This window comes from Gorilla gorilla, chromosome 2 (assembly GCF_029281585.2).
Source record: "Gorilla gorilla gorilla isolate KB3781 chromosome 2, NHGRI_mGorGor1-v2.1_pri, whole genome shotgun sequence".
Classification (NCBI taxonomy): Eukaryota; Metazoa; Chordata; class Mammalia; order Primates; family Hominidae; genus Gorilla; species Gorilla gorilla.
The window spans coordinates 123,317,766-123,330,702 of NC_086017.1; positions in this window are offsets into that span (position 1 = coordinate 123,317,766).

A 12,937-nucleotide genomic window follows, 5' to 3' on the forward strand; every position below is an offset into this window, starting at 1 on the left:
TATTTTTGATGGATAAATTGATATTTACAAATTACCTTGAAATATATCAGTAAAATAAATCGACTGTTGGATGGATAGATATGTGATAATGCAAGTATAGTTTAAGGTTAATGACAATATATGTTGTAAGCAGCAATATTCAGATAGCCAAAAGGTAGAAACAATCCAAATGTCCATCTACTAATGAATGAACAAAATATGGTAGATCCATACAATAGAATATTATTCATTCATTAAGAGGAAAGAAGACTGATATGTGCTACAGCACAGATAAACCTTGAAAACGTTATGTTAAGTGAAAGAAGCTAGACTAAAAGGTCATATCTTGTATGATTTCATTTATATGAAATGTCCAGAATAGGCTAATCTGTAGAGACATAAAGCAGATTGTACTCAAAGCAAATTATTGGCTGAGGCTTTTAGAATCACCAATAGAGATGTTTTTAATAGTATTGAGGTCTGGGATAGATAGATAACGCTCTTCTTTTCCCTTTTAAGTTGGGCAGTTAGAATTAGACTCATAGCTCGACTGATAAAAATCAAAAGGTCAGCCGGGCGCGGTGGCTCACGCCTGTAATCCCAGCACTTTGGGAGGTGGAGGCGGGCAGATCACGAGGCCAGGAGATAGAGACCATCCTGGCTAACACCGTGAAACCCTGCCTCTACTAAAAATACAAAAAATTAGCCGGGCGTGGTGGCGGGCACCTGTAGTCCCAGCTACTCGGGAGGCTGAGGCAGGAGAATGGCCTGAACCCGGGAGGCGGAGCTTGCAGTGAGCCGAGATCGCGCCACTGCACTCCAGCCTGGGCAACAGAGCGAGACTCTGTCTCAAAAAAAAAAAAAAAAATCAAAAGGTTAATTTATTACAATCAAAAGCTAGATTGAAGCATGTAGCTTAAATACAGAGCCACAATGAGTTTTCTAATACTTTATGTAGAATTAAACTGAGATCCTCCTATATTGTCTCACAGACATGTGCACACAGAGAGAGAGGGAAGGGGGCAAGGTCTGCTCCACTACCACCAGGAATAGGAGAGCAGACCAGAATGATCCTGTCACAGATCCAAAGTGAGAGCAAACCCAGAAGTTTGATTCCATGTCACAACTTCACTGGGCAGTTGTATCACTTCTCTTCCCCTTTGGTGAGAAAGGAGTAGAGAATTATAATTATTTTTCACGTAATATTCAATGTTGAATGGAGTGGAGTGAAAATTCATTTTCATTTTCAGGCACATTAATAATCAGAGATTATGTGTTTCTCCCATTGGATATCTGTCCAAAATGATTTCTTATAATCATGTATATGTGCATACAATTTTGAAGTTTACAAGAGATTTTCTCATAATTATCTTATTTGACCCTCACAGGGTCCTTCTGGGATGTAGCAAGCTGCGGGGCTTAAAACAGGAATCCTGGAAGTAACTATGAACCTTGTAATTCTAAAATCTACATAAAGGTTCCCATGACACTATTGTTATAGGATTTTTTGATTATAATACATGTCTCATTTGCCATAACATTTCAGACCCATTTTACTTTATTTTAGGACACAATGGTCCCTAAATAATGAGAGGTATCAAAAGGCAGAAAATGAAAAATAAGTGAAATTAGATAAGCATAAACAACCAAATGAATCGTTTCCATCTTCAACATTCTCCTTGTCCATTAGCATCACTTACCTTGTTCAAAACCTGAAGAGTCCTCCTTTATTTCTCCCTCTTCCTAGTCCCACAAATCTAGCGGCCAAGTTCTAACGAGTGTACCTACATATCACTCATATATTACCTCCTTTTCAATACCCATCACTGCATCCCCTCTCCCCACACAAAAGTCTGTTAACTGGTTTCCCTAACTCCAGTTCTGCATGTTCCTCGTCCATCATCTATGCTACAGATAAAATGACCTTTCAAAAATATACATCTGATCACCATCCCTTCCCACCCCTGGTGGAAGATGCTGTCAATGGGGCAAAACCACAGCTATTTTCAACTCTTTTTTCTTAATGCTACTAACTAAAGAATGTAGTTGTGTTCTCACAACTCCCTTGCACCTAGTAATAACTATAGTGCTCATTTTGGGCCACGAGCTATAAGAAATTCTGTTGAGTGGCTTCTGAGAAAGTTTTACTTTTTAAATAAAAGAATCCACGTGCTAAACCTTCCTAACACAAGCCAGTGCTAGTTCTGAAAGAGATAGCTAAGAGTATTATTCTTTTGCTCTGAAACACTCTAATGGAAATAGCATGATTGCATTTCTCCCTGCGATTGCAATCCGTTTGCAAGTGCCCTTTTCTTCCACTATGATCTCTCATTGTTTCCAATTATTGCCTTTTAACACACACATTTCCCCCTTCCATAGCTAATTTTTTTTTCTCAGTAGGTGTACCATTTACCCACATAGTTGGTAATAACAGAAGCTATGTTAATATTAGGTATGCTAATATCAGGTATGCTAATATTAGCTATGCTAATATTTCTCTTTGGCCCCACAACCAGGAAGACTTCATAGTATTTGAAAGGTAAAGAAAAATAGGTTTAGTCCTGCCTCTTGGAAACAGAATCACATTTATAGTTACCCAAATTTGGCTACATGGGATAAAGTTATGATCCAGCCAAAAATACCTGTAAAATTATATATTGTCAAGATAAATGGCATATTGTGTCTTATTCATTTATATCACCTTTCTTGGGCACATGTAAATTTCAACCCAGGCCTGGTATCCGTAGATAAGGCAAAATGAAAAAATTTTGTGAAGTGAGAAATTTACAAAGTTGTGTAATTTCATTTCTCCCACCCCTCCTTCTCACATCCAGATCTTTTGGAATAGTTCCAGTGAAGTCTTCACTTTATTTCCTGTAATATTCAATCATCTGAATGAATAACTCTGAAAATATTTTTTCAATGCCTGTTGAGAAACAAAGGATTCAAATCCCATTTCAATTTTTCAGTGAAATCACTGCTCTGAGCATGAAAGAGAATGTGGTATAACGATGTAACATTATTTTTCTTTCTTGAGATGGAGTTTCACTCTTATTGCCCAGGCTGGAGATGTTCACTTCTATACATTGGTAGAAGAAAAGCATGTACCTTAATCAAAAGAAATATATTTAAGTGGGCAAAATTGATGGATACTTTGCTTTTCTGGAACCTTGCAAAGTATTCTCAGAGGTTGCTTCTCTTACCAGACAAGCAAACCCATTGTAGTACTCTCTCAATCCAGTTAAAGCCTATCTGTGGTCTCCTGGGAATACCAGTAATGAAAGAATGGAATCCACTTGCCAGCTTTGTACTTGCCTCTGTCCTCAAGTAACCTTACTCAAACCATTCCAAGAGATTTCTGTTTTTGTAGATGAAGCTACAGTTTCTTATTGCATTAGTCAGGTAGGGGTGCACTGGAGCATAAATTGCACAACAGAGATGGTTCCTCCTTGACGCAAAGCATTGGTCTATCATAACTTAGCATCAGTTTAGTCAGTCATTAGCTGTAGGCTGTGGTGGGAGAGTAGATCTTAAATATCTTTTTACTTTATTCCCAGTATAGGGCCAGAACACTTATGTTGCATGAACATCTGGTGGCCATCATCTGAGAGCTATTCTCCAGGAAAGTACGTGTGTAGACACCTGTGATCCATTAGCTGCCAGCACTTACAACAGCTTGGGGATGGGTGTAATTGCTGATAAGAGTGATTTGGGAGGGGCACCAACATCATCTCATATACCTGCTATATCCCACCTATAATCTCACACACACACATAATTGGTTTGAGAACTCTAGCTAAAAATGTATTAAAGAGGAGGCTGAAAAATAGTTTAGAAATATTACTGATAAAGCAGTAGACGTATAGTATGAAGGAAGTTGATGGTGTGCATTGTAAGAGGAAATAATTGCCTACTATCTGGCTCAATTCAGAAAGATAGACACAAACAGATTTAGTAAGGGTAAGCATACTGATAAGCATGAGTGCTCACCAGTTAGAAAAGAATTTTTAAAACTCTGGTGGCAGAAAAATTGTTGCAAGACATTTATATAATTTGAACTTTTACCAGCCGTTCCTTTTGAATAATTATTACCTGCGCCTGATCAGAAATGGACTTGGATATAAAACTTGGGGCCAGCACTTCTTTGTTTCTGTATAAAGATGAAAAAACTAGGCTGCAACATACACATTTGTAATACGTTTTCCATCACTACACCTGGAATGGTCTTATACTAATTTGTCTCCATGTTTCTCTTCCTCTCTTGGTCTCTAACCTCACTGAAGGTAGAGGGTGGATCTTAAATATCTTTTTACTTTATTCCCAGTAAAGGGCCAGAACACTTATGTTGCATGAATGAAGAAATGAAAGGAATACTAAGAAAATGGTCTAAGGAGCTACAATCTCATCTGGAAAAGTCACCACTTCAGTGGTAAAAGAATGATAAGATACTTTCGGGTATCTACCCGTTATAGTTCATGGAGGCAGTTTTAGGCTTCAGGTTTGTTTGGCTCACCCATTTTCACTCCCTCAGGGTTATTAGAGTGAAGTTAAGTTCTAATTACGGCTTGATTCTTAAATGCCAAGGGAAAAGAGTAAGATCAGGAAATAAAAATCAATAAGAATTTCCAGCTCAGGCAAAAATAGATTCTTTAGGAAAACAAACAATATTTAACTTATTCTTTGACTGAAAGATTGAGAAGTTGAGTATAAACCTATTCATGTAATGATGACAGAATAGGTTTTAGAGTTATTGACACTGTATTATACTTGAGTAGAACCTAAGAGATCAGAAATTCTAATCTTCCAAATTCAGAAATTATGTAATAATATTGGGTGTTTTTTTTTTAACAATAAACTTTGGTTTTCCTTAGGCAAAGCAGGAGCTTCCTTTAAATGCCAAGGCGATTTGGGGCAGTTATGCAGAATTTGCCTGTATTAGTTAGGGTTCTCCAGAGAAACAGAACCAATAGGAGGGGGAGAGAGAAAGAGAGGTTTTTTTTTGTTTTTGTTTTTTGGTTTTTTGGTTTTTTTTGAGATGGAATCTTGCTCTGTTGCCCAGGCTGGAATGCAGTGGCACAATCTCAGCTCACTGAAACCTCTGCCTCCCGGGTTCAAGCAATTCTCCTGTCTCAGCCTCCTGAGTAGGTGGGACTACAGGCGCCCATCACCACACTTGGCTAATTTTTGTATTTTTAGTAGAGATGGCATTTCACCATATTGGCCAGGCTGGTCTTGAACCCCTAACCTTGTGATCTGCCCGCCTCAGCCTCCCAAAGTGCTGGGATTACAGGTGTGAACCACTGCACCTGGCCGAGAAAGAGAGATTTTTAAGGAATAGGCTCATATGATTACGGAGGCTAGCAAATCCAAAATCTGCAGGGTAAGCCAACAGGCTGGAAACCCAGGGAAGAGTTGCAGTATGAGCCCACAGCAGTCTGCTGGCAGAATTTCTTCTTCCCAAAGGAAGATCAGTTTTTTTTTAAGGTCTTCAACTGACTGGATGAGGCACATCCACATCATGTAGGATACTCTGCTTTACTTCAAGCCTACTGATTAAATGTGAATCTCACCTTAAAAATACCCACACAGAAACTTCTAGAATGATGTTTGACCAAATAACTGGGTACCATGGTTTAGCTAAGTTGACACATAAAATTAATCATCAATTGGCCCAATCCTTTGCAAACCTATCAAGTATTCTGCTCCATTTGTCCCTCATAATTCACAGTATAATTTCTCCTACTCTGAGTCTTGTGCATTCATTCACTAGTTCATCATTTAATTCTTATCCCTAATTTTTCCTGGTGGCTTCTGCATATTTTAAATATCAACCACATCCTCCTCTGAATTAGTTGAGAAGTAAAACTTTCTGTGCTTTTTTTTCCCCTCAATAGGGACTTTTATTCATACTTCCTTTCAAGACTTGAGAGTAAGATCACAGCAATGAAGGAGAATAATCATGAATGAGCAGTTACCCAGTAATCTGGCATTGCAAGCAAATAAGTTATTCATAAGATAAAAGCTCACACCACAGGTTGCCACACATTACTAACCAAGAGAGATATTCATGCAACGCTTCGAAAGATAATTTCAATGTTTTCTCCATTCTAAGAGTTTGGCTTAGGAGTTTGTAGGATTTTTTTAAAGGCATAATATAAAGAAAATAAATTTCTTAGGATAATATGTTTCTATTTCACTGAACAGTCCACGCAGACCAGACAAATCATCAACTGTGAATATGCTCAGCGCATTCTTGTTACATTACTTTGGTCATTCTCCCCACTGACTTGAACTTTCATTTGCCAATTCCAACCCCTCCGTCAAGGCATTAAAATAAAAAGGAAGAAAGAAAAAAATGCAAAACTTTATATGAGACTATCTTTATCAACTGAGCCTCTACATCAAATTCATTCTATATAGTTGATGTTGCCAAAGATAAACAAAGCCAGATACCAGTTAAGGTGGTAAACTTTTTAAACCACCTTAGAAAACTGGCAAGATCTGTTAAAGCTGAATATATGCATAACCAATAATCCAGCAATTATATTTGGAGGTATATACCTAAAAGAAATGTAAACAAATATGCATCAAAAAATGTGCAAGTTTACTTATTGTAATATTATTTATAACAGCCCCAAACTGGAAACAAACCAAATTTTCATCAACAAAAGAAAGCACACTTAAATTGTGAGATATTCATGCATTGGATTACTATACTACAGAAGAGCTAATTATTGCTATAAGCAAAAACATGGATGAATACCAACATATAAACATATAATGTGTGTATTAATCCATATTCAAGCTGCTGATAAAGACATACCCGAGACTGGGAAGAAAAAGAGGTTTAATTGGACCTACGGTTCCACATGGCTGGGGAGGCCTCAGAATCCTGGCGGCATGTGAAAGGCACCTCTTACATGGTGGCAGCAAGAGAAAATGAGGAAAAGCAAAAGCAGAAACTCCTAATAAACCCGTCAGATCTCATGAAATTTTTCAATGTCATGAGAATAGCACGGGAAAGACCAGTCCCCATGATTCAATTACCTCCCCCTGGGTCCCTCCCACAACATGTGGGAATTCTGGGAGATACAATTCAAGTTGAGATTTGGGTGGAGATACAGCCAAACCATATCAATGTGGAATCTCTCAGATACTGGGAGACAGTTCTCCATGAGGCTCTCACTTTCTGCATACCTTGTAAAGCAAAACATTAAATACTTTGTTTCAGATTCTTTTCCAGGATATTTGTATAGCAAACAACGTTGGAAGATAAAGATAGTGTCTCCCTTCAGAGCAAAGGGAAGGCATGCTTACTACCCTTTATAAAAGATTTAGGTTCCCTATGTTTGGAGTTTTCTCCTGTAATGTAACCCACCATTTGAAAAGGCATTTATCTGAACCCATCTGTATCACCCCACGGGACTTGAGGGGCAAGGCAAACTGGCACAACTGTGCTGATGGTTATGTTACTTGCTGGGCTGTGAGGAATGATGTCCTTTGTCTCAGTCCCAGGAGTCTCATGTCTTCTACCAGCATTCATGAAACTATGAGACCCCAATTTGTCAGCTTACAAGCAGGGTAAAAATCTCAGACCTTTAGGGATTCTTGATTTTAAACTCAAAAATTACATACTATATGATTCTATTTATGTCAAGTCCAAAAGCATTAAAACTAACATATGATGTTAGAAGTCAAGATAGTTTCTTTGGGGAGCAGGGATGTGGCTTTAAGGAGGCATTGGGGAGTTCTGGTCTTCCAGTTGTTAATCTGGAAGAGTACTGATTACATAGGTTATCCCATTCAAATTCAACAATCTGTGCACCTATTATTTGTGATTTTTCTCTATAAATATTATTTCCATAAAATCTCTAATTAAAAATTTTTTTAAAGCAGAAGAGTTGGTGACCAGAATACCACAGATTGCCAAATTAACTAATTAAAAAACATGTGCAACTAATTATTTAGAATTCAAAATAGAAAGGATAAAGAACTGAACTAAAAGGTTAAAAAAAATGGAGGAAAGAGCCAAGAGGAAAAGTATGCTTTTAGTTGAGATTCCGGATGTATATAAGAGTCAAGAAATTGACATGTTTAGATATATGCTGTTTGAAATTCAGAATTGCAAAGATAATAAGTGATTTCTACATAGGAAGAACAAAAACAGAAACAAAACAACAGGGTACCTAAGATGAAAAATATATATCTCTTATTTAGAACAGACTTTATGATGCTCAATTGTAGAACTAAATAAAACTAGCTACAACATTTTGAAAGAGGGAGAAAAAAGTTACCTTATCATGTGTATGTGAAGACAATGGAAGTATATTCTCAGATGTAAATGGACTCAAAAGATACATGACTCACTTAACTCACTGGAAACAAAGTAGGGGAACAAATACTCCAGCTGCCTGATAAAGGAATCTAAATCAATATCCAAGAGTAGGAAGACATGGTGCAGAAGAGAAACAGCAAACCATAAAAACAACCCTCAGTACTCTTAATATAGTTATATATTACTCAGAGATGCATACTCATAGTTAAGCCTTATATTTGACAAATATGTACAGTTTCTCTTAATTTATTTTATTCTTTCTTTTTAACAAAGTTGCATGTTCCTACAAGGCAGAAACCATGGTTTATATGACTTTTCTGTCCTCCCTTGGGCCTGTTATAGGATCAAAGACATGAAATATAGGAATTGGAGAGAACCAAATATCCACCCAAGTGCTTGGAGAGAACCAAGTAACGATACCAAGCCCCAGTATGGCATGTAAATTTTGTCTTGAAGACAAACTCGTCAACAGAAGTGGCTTTTTGGAATGTCATATAGATTGATGTAACTGAGTGTCATGGGCATGATAGGAAGGTTATCTCTACAACCAGTTTTTGTAAACCTTCATTTTTCATCTGAAAAGTTGGTACCCCAGAGAGGATGAGGTAAATGCCTTATTCACAAACTATTCAATCTCTCCCCCGTGCTTATTAAATATGTTCCATATTTGTCAGCATGACTTTTAAGACCCAGTATAGTCTTCCTAGGGCTAGGGATATGGGAAGATCCAATAATATCTTTTTTCAGATATAATTATTTTCAGATGTAAGGAATTCATTTCTTTTCTTAATTTTCTCCAGAGGCCATTCCAGGTACTTCATTTCTCTGGCAGTTACAGGCATAACCCACACTTGATACCTTGAATCATTTCTCTCTAACACACATGCAGATGCATGGGTTAGGTTTGTGAGAACATAAGCCTGTAGATTAAAACGGGGACTAAGAAATTAAGAGGAAACAAAGCTTAAGCCAAAAGGCTCTCTAGACCAGATCAAGACAGAATCTAGTCTGGAATGTCTATTTGGTCAAACTTTAAGTAAATGATCAAAAGTAATTCTATAGGTAAGCTTTAAAAATTGAGATCATGGACATGTCAAGTAGAAATAGGAACTCAGTTATGGAAGACCATAGAATAAGTATAGAAATTCCATATCCTTGGTACTAGGAAATAAGGATAGATTGTATTGAAAAATTAGTTAAGGCCAGGCACAGTGGCTCATGCCTGTAATCCCCACACTTTGGGAGGACGAAGCGGGCAGATCATGAGGTCAAGAGATCGAGACCATCCTGACCAACATGGTGAAACCCCGTCTCTACTAAAAATACAAAAATTAGCTGGGCCTGGTGTATGCCCCTGTTGTCCCAGCTACTCGGGAGGCAGAGGGAGGAGAATCGCTTGAACCCTGGAGGCGGAGGTTGTAGTGAGCCAAGATTGCGCCACTGCACTCCAGCCTGGGCCACATATTGAGACTTTGCCTCAAACAAAAACAAACAAAAAAAGAAAGAAAAAGAAAAATTAGTTAAACCAGATTATACCTAAATGTAAGAATAAATAATGTCAATTTAATGGAAATTGTTGATTAAGTGGATTTCTATATAAAATAACATTTATTTAAAAATAAATATTTGTGGTGTTTCCAGTATGTATCAGGCATTATTTTGGAAATGAATACATATACATGAAGAATACAATCCCTGACTTCAAGATATAAGTGAATGAAAGGGTCAGATTACTTTCAGAACACAAAGAAATAATCATAATCCATAATTGTGAGGAAACACAGAATGGGGTAGAAATAATTCTGCTGGAGAACCTATGGAAGAATTTATTTAAAAAAGTGACACTTGAATTAAATCTTAAATGAGTGGGAATTGTCCAGGATGCAAAATGGTGGAAAACATGCAGTCAACAAATGGAAGAGAATGCATGTTCAAAGCTACAGAGGTATAAAATATTATGGGAACATAAAGAGCTTACAGGCTGTGAATTAGCAGGAAGGCTATGGAGAAGAGTATCTTCTTGTTTCCCCTGTGCACATGCTGGAAAAGTAGAACTCAACACCAATTTTACAGTGCTATGATTATAAAGACTTAATTTTAAAGACATGCTGAATGCAGTGTGAAAGCAAGCATTACTGTATTCAGGATTCGACTGAAATATCAGTGACCAAACTATTGTATAGAAAGACAATCAAGCTGGGCATGGTGGCTCACCCCTGTAATCCCAGCACTTTGGGAGGCCGAGGCAGGCGGATCACGAGGTCAGGAGGTCGAGACCATCCTGGCTAACACGGTGAAACCCTATCTCTACAAAAAAAAACAAAAAAAACAAAAAAATTAGCCAGGCATGGTGGCAGGTGCCTGTAGTCCTAGCTACTCGGGAGGCTGAGGCAGGAGAATGGCGTGAACCCGAGAGGCCGAGCTTGCAGTGAGCCAAGATCGCGCCACTGCACTCCAGCCTGGGTGACAGAGCAAGACTCCGTCTCAAAAAAAAAAAAAAAAAAAAAACAGACAATCAAATGGTGATCCCCATTTATGTGCTTGCTATCTCTGCAAAGATGCAAAGATTCAGGGACTCTAAGGCTAAGATGATTTATGTTTTCTGTTCTTAGATACTGGCTATGCTTTTCTGTCTATTGGATATGAAAGAAAGTGGCAAAGATAAAGCTGGGGGTGTAAACTGGAACCAAATTGCAAAGACTTTAAAATGTCCTGCTGAAGAATGCGCAAATTATTATCCTTATCCGTGTTGATGTTTAGGAAAAGAGACTACAGAGAGTTGGCTCTGTGACATACAGAGAGAAGGGAGCCAGAAAGCACAGGGGGCTAACAGAAATATGAGAACTTAATGAATCACATTGATAAAGTAAATCCCTATGTATAACAACACTTATTTTGTGATAACATTTATTAAAAACTTTGGAAGAGTCTAGTTACAAACCAGGGCAGAGAAAGCATCCCTGGCAAAGGCACTGAGAATCTGCACTTAAACCCAAACCAGTATAAAGCCAATATCCTGCAGTCCCAGGCTGAAGTGTTTACCCAAGCAATGTCCTAAAAGGACAAGAAGAGTGGAGCTGTGGCTATAGATATCCAAATTAGAGAGACCGAAACCATCAGGCAGGGCCAAGTCCTGTGAAGAAACTTTCCCCAAAATAGGGCAGGGAGGTCTGGGAATAGAGACCAGCTCCAGGAAATTGGGCTGACCAGAATAAATAGGAAAATAGCCCACAGAGTTGACCAAAATAATAAGGCAGGGCCGTCTTCCCGCTATTCCAAGGGTCAGAAGTGAGAGTGGGTGGAAGGAGAAATGTTTTGTAACCAAAGGATACGGGCAAATTGGCTTTTCAGAGTACAATATTTTGACAGACTACTGCCTCTATTGCTGAGTGTTCACAAATTCATTTCTCAGTCAGGAATTAGCTAATACCGCGTTTCAGCCTAGGCAAGAGAGTGAGACCCCATCTCTAAATTTCTTCTGTAAAGGAATTAGCTAAGACTGCGTCTAAGCCAAGTTGAAACATTTCAGGAAATTCTCTCAATAGCCAACCACTCTTGATTTTCTGGGTGTCAAGGGGTAGTGGAGTCACTAGGAATGTTTTGAACTTCATTGTCAGGAGGTGGGATGATGCAGAGGTGAAATAACTATACAAGCAAGGTAGTTCTCTCCCTGACCAAGGATGTAGCCAACACGGCTCTTTAAAACCCAACCATACACATAAAAAAAGTCTCCTATTCTGGCTGATATTCACTGGCAATGTGTACATTTAACAGAGACCTCATCAGAAATGTTGATTGGAGCTGAAAGCCATTATCCTCAGATATGATTTAAATGTAAAAAAGAGCCAAAGGTTGAGGAGCCTGAAGATCCGAAAGCTTCTGGGACTTCATTAAGAATCTTCTAGGGATGAACACCTTCACTATGTTTCTATAATACAAAGTTTTCCTCAAAGCTTCTTCACTTATCCTTTGCTTCAAGCACGCCACCCACTCTGACCCAGTTTCTTCCCATTTCCATTTCTCTCCATTTATTCCTTTCAGTCAGACAACCTGGTTGGACCATCTGCCTGGACATGGATTTAGATTTGCTCTGCATACTACTTCTCTGATGTACCATTTTAGTTGCATATCCTATGACCCATGGGCACCCCACTTGCAGTGCCATGGGCAGCTCGAGCTCTCATGACAACACAGCCTTGGTCTATCCTCCTTTGCTTCCACATCTTAGGTGGAAGATCTTACAGGCAAGGAAAAATTCATGAAATGTTCCAAACAGAAAGCATCATTAATTGGACCTGCTTTAGTAAATACATGAATTAACATTTTTTCTTGCCAATGACAGAATTCTAACTTTAACTGGCTTATGCAAAAGAGCAACCTCTTTAAGCACTGTTTCTCATCAACTGAGATTTTCATTGGCTCCTACCTCATAGGGATGTTGTGAGGATCAAATGAGATAAACTATGCAAAACCTGTAGCACACTGCCTGGCACATAGCTGGAATTATATAAAATTAGCTACTTATATATCCAACTGTATTCTGATGGATGGCCAATGATTTTGGAATGTTTGAGAAAAGTAGCTTTTCTCTCACATTAGTTTTCATGCTTCAAGGCCTCTTAA